Source organism: Lathyrus oleraceus, chromosome 1 (genome assembly GCF_024323335.1).
Source record: "Lathyrus oleraceus cultivar Zhongwan6 chromosome 1, CAAS_Psat_ZW6_1.0, whole genome shotgun sequence".
Classification (NCBI taxonomy): Eukaryota; Viridiplantae; Streptophyta; class Magnoliopsida; order Fabales; family Fabaceae; genus Lathyrus; species Lathyrus oleraceus.
Window position 1 is genome coordinate 205,536,549 of NC_066579.1, and position 9,416 is coordinate 205,545,964.

A 9,416-nucleotide genomic window follows, 5' to 3' on the forward strand; every position below is an offset into this window, starting at 1 on the left:
AAATGGAATACCCTGCAAATGAATAAGCATGAGATGTTGGATGCAAATATGCAGATGATGTTATGCAATGCAAAGGCATGTCAATCAGAATTGATGGATCCGCTTGAACATCTGTCAGGTTGCACTGCCTGGAGAGAAATTCACTGAGGAATATAATACAAGACCAAAACTCTGCTCCAGAAAACCGGGTTGGTTGGAGGTTAAGGTTTCTTGAATTTAGCCCGCCCCTCACTGGTAGGTTCTAAGAACAGAAGTTTGTCAGTTTCAGCCCTTCAGTCGCGAATAATACGTTTACCACTGAAGGTTTGGTATTATTACGGGACAAAAGACCTCCATTGACTCCCCTCAACAGGACATCCTAATAGCAAGTTCCCAGTCTCGGGATCTTCGGATTGAGCAGCGAGAATGCGCCCACCAGAGCTAACATAATCACGTCTCGGAGGAGAGGCCTCGACTGAGTTCTCAGGAAATGGTCACCAGAGTCGACGATTTCTAGAGGAACATTCTGCCGTTACGGAACACCCGTAAGACATAATATATCCAAAAGAAACCTCGTCTGGGTGTGGTTCTTCACGAACGACTTAACGTAGCAACACGCCATGCAAGCCTCATGATTATCCACTCTAAAACCTGTGTGTACACTCAAGCCTGGGTAATGGGCTTATCTCTCATAGAACACCCCATCCCAACAAACAAACAAACAGATCCAACAGATACAACAGATGTATGCAAGCAGGTAAGTAAATAAATGTACAAAAGCAATGAACACCCAATAAACAAGAAATTCACAAAAGCTAGGAGGGACTCGCTTAGGGAAGATGGACCAGCAAGAGGTCAACTTCTTTTGTCCCCAGCAGAGTCGCCAGCTGTAGCAACCTGAAAAATACAGTGCGCGAAAAAACAACCGGCAAAAGAAAATGATAGAAGAGTCGCCACCGTGCGTTATTCATCCCAAAGGAGGGAAAGGAAACGCTCGAAGTAAACCTTTAAAAGGAAAGGACAAGACGGGGTCTCACAACCAAATCTTGGGTTCAGGAGTCGATTATGCGAAGGGAAGGTATTAGCACCCCTACGCATCCGTAGTACTCTACGGGATCCACTTTTGTAGTTCTTGTCTAAAGGGTGTGAGTTTATCTTGTGCTGCTTACCAAAAAAAAGGGTTAAATGAAAATGACTCGTGCGGATGTCGCATCCACTGCATACGTATCTCATCTGAATATGAGAATCAGAGTCTTCGTAGCTCGGCTGACCTATGGGTTGGGGGGATGTGTGCTCGCTAAGACATCGCGTCTTATGCCTACGTATCTCATCTGGAATGAGAATCAGAGCAAGCCGTAGTTCGGCTAACTACGGGGTTATGGAGTGGGTTTTGGACGAACGACGTCACTACGCAATCTACCGGATGCTCGACCTTTGGAGACTTACTCGCCTGTAGTAGAAGGAGTAAGCGTGTTGCTTTGGGTTTTAGGGTTTGGGATGCTCAAGGGCAAAAGGCAGTCCTTGACGAAGGAACCGCGCTACCTGCAGGGATACGAACACATACAAAACAAACATGTATAAAGTAAATGTGCCAACAAGGGGCTCAAAAGTAAATAAACAAAAGAAAACAAATGCCTCCTATCGAGGTCTTCCAGCTAAGAAAGCGATAAAATGCGGAAAAGAGGTAAAAGTACCACACGGATGAAGATCCGCGGTAACAGCAATTAAAGGAGTAAGAAACCCAGGGATCTCCCAAGTTAATGCCATCAAAGAAAAGGTGAGTCAGTACAGGTAATCGGAATGAACCTCCAGGGGGTATCCCATAAATAAAGTGGGAAAACCACGCAAACCATCTCTGCAAGAGTCTGTGAGCCCTCACAAAAACTCAACAAAAGGGTTAGTGAAACACGATAAGCATTTTTTTCATGGATAACAGCATGGTTTCAGAAACCTCAAACCCTGTGGCATACATTTCAGAAATCATGTGATTAAACATTCAAGGCATAGGTTTCACCCATTCATGCATATGCGAAACCTAACGATATCCACACTTCCAAATTCAAACATAATACATCACACATTTAGAACATTCAAATTGAAGGCGTAAAATAATGGGAATAGGGCAAACCTGATTGGAGAGATCGGTTGAAATCAGATGGCACGGCTGGGTTTGCAAGGCAATGTTAGGGTTTGCGTGAGATGAAAGTGTGTGAGTCAGATTGAATTTTTCAGAGCTGCCTGGGGGTTGCTCTGAGTTCTCTATCAGGTTTCTCTTCAGGTTTTGTCCAGGGTTTTGTTTCAAGGAAACCTCAGAGTATTTTTGCTTCTCTTCCTTTTTCTATCTGATCTCCCTCTTTTATAACCTGATTTTCATGGCTTTGTGGGCTCAAATGAGAGAGGTCCAAGTCCAAGTTTTTCTATTATATTTTATTTATTTATTTATTATTATTTTTATTTATTTTACTTTTTTGTAAAAAAAAAAAAAAATCGTTTTTTATTTTTATTTTTTAAATAAAGTTTCTTGGATCTAATTCTGATTGACATGATGAAATGCAATATGAAATGCTAAATGAATGCATGAATGAGGAGGGCAAATTTTGGGCTGTTACAGTCAAGAAAGAGCTACTCCCGACCTCTCAACTGTCGTATTCAGAAATGGAGAAGCTGGCGAGCGCTAAAGAGACAACTATCTCAAGTTCTACCAACGCTCAGTCCAAGCTACGAGGTATGTTGATAATGAATGCCTGACGGAGCTGGGGCATTTGGATGGCGTAGGGTGGATGCTGACCAACTCCAGTTTGACGCAAATGTGTACCACACCGCAACCAACCTACGAAGCGCTGACCCTGGAATTCTTGAGTTCCTTCTCCTATATTACACCCCCTGGCGCAACTCAGTTTCTCACCGGAGTCGCCACATTTATAATGTTCGGCACCGAGTATTCCCTAAACCAAACTCAGATAGTGCGAATGCTTGGCTTCCGACATGGAGAAGGAGTTCACTGTTGTATCCCTGACGGATGGTCAGTGGTAGCATTTCAATTATGGAATAACCTCACCAACATGAACGCCACGAGCTGGGATACGCTTAACGTAACATACATTCACAACCCAGCCATTAGATATTTCCACCGAGTCCTGGGGCACACAGTTTTTGGAAGAGTCAGCAATCATAAGGTAAACTCCAAAAAACTTTTCCTTCTTCACTGTGTGTTTACCCCAATTAATTTAAATGCTACTCCTTTCCTATTAGCCAACATCCAGGCTGCATGCATGAGAGGCAGCCAGGCGTTTTATTTTGGGGGAATCATCACCTCCATAGCACTAGGCTTGAATCTGGGAGATAGGCTCGCCAACTTGCCAGCTTTGCCAGCCGAGTTCCTCGACATCGACTATTGTTAGGCTTCACACCTGATCAAAGCCAGAGACGACGGGAAGTATCATCCTGTTGTCAGAAACAAGATAGTTCGAAGCATCATCATGCCCAACAGGAACCGTACAGATCCGAAAAATATGGCGAATTGGATTTTTAATTTGGATGCCCCTGAGGCAAATGAAGGAGATCCTGATAATGGAGCAGATGAAGTCGAGGAGGAGCTTGACCAAGGCATGCCACAGCCACCTCAGGAGTACGCTGCAGAGACATCTTTCTGAGGACAACGAAGAAGCGAGCAAACACCCGCCACCATGGAAAACATCTACGTATGCTACGACACAACCAGAGGATGGAAGAACGCCAGACGGAAATGATGCAAGCGATCCAGCAGATACAGCAGGATCAACACGATTATGCAAACTGGCATGACCAGGGGATGGCGGAGCTTTTAGACCAGATGAATGCCCTGACATATCGCGTAGATGCCATCCAAGAGTATACTCAGCATGTAGGGTTGGATCCTACCCAGCGAGGAAGAGGTGAGCGCGCAAGAGCAAGAGCCAGAGCACGCAGAAGCCAACAGCGTAACGACGAGTAGCGACCTTCATTTATTTCTTTTTATTCTTTATACTATCGCATTAAGGACAATCCATTGATTAAATATGGGAGGAAATACTTATCACTCCTCTACTTGTTTCTATTATTAGTATTTTCAGCGAATACAAAAAAATTTGTTTGTCCTTATTAAAACATTACCATCATATCAATCATTTATACATAATTTGGAATAACAAATTTTTTCCCTTAAGATTAAATGCATACCATACAAGTATATAGGTTGTCTTACAGAGGTTTTGTTAGGAAAACTGAGAAAGATTTAACAAGATTGATATTGTCCTGACACCTTAGATCCCTCACTTCTACAAGATCAATTTGAATAACCATTATACCGATACCTTAAGTCTCCATTCTAGATTAACCCCTAATAGTTTATACTAGCAGTCAGCACCGTCTCAAGCGCAAACCATGTGAAGAGCCGGTGAATATAAGTGTTTGATGCCTACAAATTAAGAAATTCCTTCATACTTTTGCTATCAAGAAATTGATAAACGAAAGGTTGCAAAGATATACAAAAAGAAGGAACAGAAACCCCAGGTGGTTGGTTCAGAGGTACCTGGTACTGGACTCGGTAGGGCGAACTACGGTTCGATCCCCCACAACCTTCAAAAAGGGGATATATAAAGGGGTACCGCACTAGTGTACCAGACCCCGTGCTAAGAAAAAGATCAAAGTCACTAACCGGCTACTTCACTAAGTGCGTGCGGAGGCAAATGGCTTAATGTGATTGCGCTAGAATGAAACTGGGTGAAATAGGAACGAGAGACACTAGGTTGAGCTATAATATCATGATTCGAACTGGCTTGTACAAAGGAGAGATCTACGCTAATGCTTAATGCTCGTGTCGTCACTGTATCTTTAGTTTTTTACTTGAATATCGGCCATCTTAACAATCTACCTGACAACCACGTACGAATGGGTAATGTATTCGCGTTTAACTTTGTTTTCAAATTTCATTTGCTTGAGGACAAGCAAAGATTCAAGTTTAAGGGAGTTTGATAACGCGAAAATACATCAGATATTTGCCTTGATTTACACTCAAATATCATACCACTTTAGTTAATATTCCAATTATATCGCAAGTATTCGAGTTATTTTTGTAGGTATTTAAATCTCCAAGCATTAATGAGCAAAATGTAGAAAAGGAAGAAAAAGAAGAAGAAACAGATGAGAAAGCACAGAAAAAGCAGAAAAACCAGAATACAGAATTTGCTGATGTGACGACCGTCACAAGCTGCATGACGACCGGCACGGCCCAGCCTGTGACGACCGTCACAGGCCCATGACGAGCGTCACACGGCCAGATTTTACGCTTTGAAGCAGTCATCCGAGGCAACCGAACGTGCCTAAATTCTCTCCAACAGAATGACTCCCCCGTGGATTCCTCATTCAACCAGTCTTCCTTAATTTTCTCAACTGCCAAGACCTACCAAAGCAATATATAAAGGACAGAAGTTGGAAAAATTGGAAACGTCTACACTTCCGCTCTGCAATTGATTTTTACAGCTTTCTAGCTTTTTAGTTATTTTTCTTTCAACAACTTTGTTTCCATTGTCGTAATTCATTTACCATTCTTTTTAGAATTCCCGTTTTCTCCTTTCCTTTCCGTTTTCCAGTTAGCCATAGTAGTAGTTTCCTACACTGGGGAACTACTACGCTTTATTTAATTTAGTAAGCAATAGTATTGAAGAAGCAGAATCCTACCGACCTGTGGAGGACTGCTCAAGTACTCGAAGATTCGCCATACTCTGTTAATCCAATTGCCAGGTTTTTATTCAATTATTATTATCATTGTTTTGTTATTGTTATAATTATGTTTGTTGCACTGTTAATCTGTTTATGCTCTGTGTTTGCGCTATTTAACATGTCCGGCTAAATTACCAGTATCGGTATGTAACAATTTACTTAGATGGGATTTAATAATAATCGGTGAAAACTCTTTTTCTCAAATAATCTTTTAGGCTGAGGTTTTTAATTTAAATTTAATTAAATTTGTCACAAAAGTGAGAAGCTATTTAATACGATTTTGCCACGAGAGTGGGAAATTAACTAAGGTGAGAACCACCAATGGCGAGAGCGTGAGGCTCGAGCTAGATAGTAAAAACTAGGCATTGATTTTAAAAATAGCGAGAGCACTTTAAAAGCAGTTAGAACTTATTTATTTTCAAAAAGTAATTTTAACTTCAAATGGGACAGCGAGAGCGTACATTCTAACTTAAAGCTATAGGCTGAATCAACAATCACGAGAGTGTGAGATAAAGCCTTTTAAATAAATATTTTCTACTGAGAGATATTTGGTATTTAAACTATTCACCGGTGACTTATCAAATCCCTGACAATGAATGCGTTGCATACTGATTCCTTCCATCAATTCTTTCTTAAAACTAAATTTCTCTTAGATTTAATATTCTGCACCCGAACTTCTATAAATCATTCCCTTAGCTAAACATAGTGACGTTAGTAACACTAGTTTGACCATAGGTCCCTGTGGGTTATATATCTTTTAAAACTAAAACGATTGGACTGTGCACTTGCAATCAAGTACCCGATAGACTATATCATATATATAGTCACGACCAGCATCACCTCTGCAGCAATGCATGCTGAAAAACAAGAAAGGGGGGGTTGAATTAGTTGAATCCATCTGTTGTGAGTAATTGTAGACAGATTGTTGTTGAGCATCCATGTAGAAAAGGTTTGAAAGATGAAGAAATTGCTTGAAGATAATGAATACCTTGATGAAGATGATGAACTCTGAGAGAGAGAGAGAGAGAGAGAGAGAGAGAGAGAGAGAGCGAGAGAGAGAGAGAGGGGGGTTGTGTAGGGCGTGAGTGTAAAAGTGTGAGTTTGTGATGAGTGAAAAGTATTAATACCCAAATAGATGCATGCAAAACGACAATGTTAGAGGTAGTTAAGAAGTTATGAAATTAATGATGCACGTTATCCAAGTTTACACGCTTAGGGGAGAAATGATTACAACCCATGATGGAGGTGTAATCCCCAAATCAGCATACTGCTCGAGGAGATTTCAAGGGTCTGTCTCTTGATTTCTGCTAGAGATCTGTCTAGAAGATCCAAGGTCAGACGCATGATGCCCCGCATGTTGATTTATCTGATCTTCAGGAATACTAAAGGATTGGATCCTGAGGATTTCTGATTCAGATAACTCCTAACTAGTAGAAGTTTTAGAGTCAGATTCAGATACCAAATGTTTAATTCAGAGCCTTATTTTGCTATTTCAGATAAGCACATTTGGGTTATTCTGGGCAAATTTGAATGTTTAAAATTTTCAAAATAAAAGAGAATCTGTCTTCAGCGAGGGGTTTAGTAAAAATGTCAGCCCATTGATGGTCTGTATCAATAAATTTTAATGATATTACCCCTTTCTGAATATAGTCTCTGATAAAATGATGTTTTATTTCTATGTGCTTAGACCTGAAATGCAAGATAGGATTCTTACTTAAACATATGGCAACAGTATTATCACAGAAGATGGGAACGTTACTCTCAAAGATCATAAGGTCTTCTAGTTGATTTTTCATCTAGAGCATCTGAGTAGTGCAGAGCGAAGCTGATATATATTCTGCTTCTGCAGTAGACATGGCAATGGTTGAATGTCTTTTACTGGCCCACGAGATGAGATTATTTCCCAAGAACTGACAGTTCCCGTATGTACTTTTGCATTCCATTCTGTCCCCTGTATAATCTGCATCGAAATAACCAGAGAGCCTATACTCTGATGTTTTCTCATACATCAGGCCAAGGTTAGGGGTTCCTTTAAGACACCTTAGGATTCTTTTAACAACTGTTAACTAAGATTCCCTAGGATCTGATTGGAATCTGGCGCAAAGACATATACTAAAGAGAATATCAGGGTGTGTAGCAGTCAGATAGAGAAGAGAGTCGATCATACCACGATAGAGCTTCTGACAAACCTTCTGACTAGTTTCTTCTTTCTCCAGAATGCAGGTTGGATGCATGGGTGTCTTAGTAGGTTTGCATTCTGCCATTTCAAATTTCTTCAAAATGTCTTTATATACTTACTTTGATATACATAGGTAGCTTTTGAAGCTTGATTGATTTGAATTCCCAGAAAGAACTTTAGTTCTTGCATTAAGCTCATTTCAAATTCTGCCTATATTAGCTTAGAGAATTCTGGCAATTGGGGCAAAAGTTTCATTGTAGTCAATGCCTTCTTGTTGACTGTAACCTTGTGCCACCAATCGTGCTTTGTTTCTGACTACTTCTCCTTTTTTGTTCATTTTGTTTCTAAATACCCATCTGGTTCCAATAATATGAGTTCCTTTAGGCTTTGGGACGAGATCCCAGACATCATTCTTTGAGAACTGATCCAGTTCTTCTTTCATTGCCAGAACCCAATCATTGTCTTGAAGTTCCTCATCACAGGAAGTAGGCTCGATCAGAGATACTAATCCTAGAGGAGTTTCTTCAGATACTTTGAATGTTGACCTAGGTCTAACAGGTTCATCCTTGTTTCCCAGAATCAAATCTTCAGAGATGTTGGGGCGACTTCTTGATCTTTTATGGATAGTTGAAGCTTCAGTTGCATCTGGACTTTGTTTGTCATATTCTTCGGATGCTTTAGTCTTTTCGTCAAAGCCTGCAAGAGTTATCTCTAAATCTACAAGTTTCTCAACTAGCTTTGACTTTTCAGGGTCAAGCTTATCATCAAATATGACATGTATTGATTCTTCCACAATTTTGGTTTCGGTGTTGTATACTTTGTAGCCTTTATAGCTTTTTGATTATCCTAACATAATACCTTTTTGTGCTTTTGAATCAAACCTGTTCAGATGGTATTTAGTATTGAGAATAAAACACAAACATCCAAAAGGATGGAAATAACAAATGTTGGGTTTTCTTCCCTTACACAGTTCATAAGAAGTCTTTTCCAGAATAGGTCTTATAGAGATTCTATTCTGAATATAACATGTTGTATTTACTGCTTTAACCCAAAAGTGCTTAGCCACATTTATTTCAATGATCATGGTTCTGGTTATTTCTTGGAGTGTCCTTTTCTTCCTCTCTACAACTCCATTTTGTTGTGGAGTTCTAGGGCAGGAGAAATCATGGGATATTCCATTAGAATCAAATAGTTCCTTAAAGAATTTATTTTCGAATTCGCCACTATGATCACTTTTGACTCTGATAATTTTAGAATCAAATTCGTTTTGCACTTTAGAACAGAAGCTAGTGAATACAGAGTGAGAGTCACTCTCTTGTGCTTTAGGAATTTTACCCATGTCCAGCGACTAAAATCATCAATAATGACTAGTCCGTACTTCTTTCCATTGGTTGACGATGTCTTAACAGGCCCAAAAAGGTCAATGTGAAGAAGTTCCAGAGGCTTAGAGGTGGAAACAAAATTTTTCTTTTTAAAAGATGTTTTAGAAATTTTTCCTTTCTGACATGCCTCACACAGA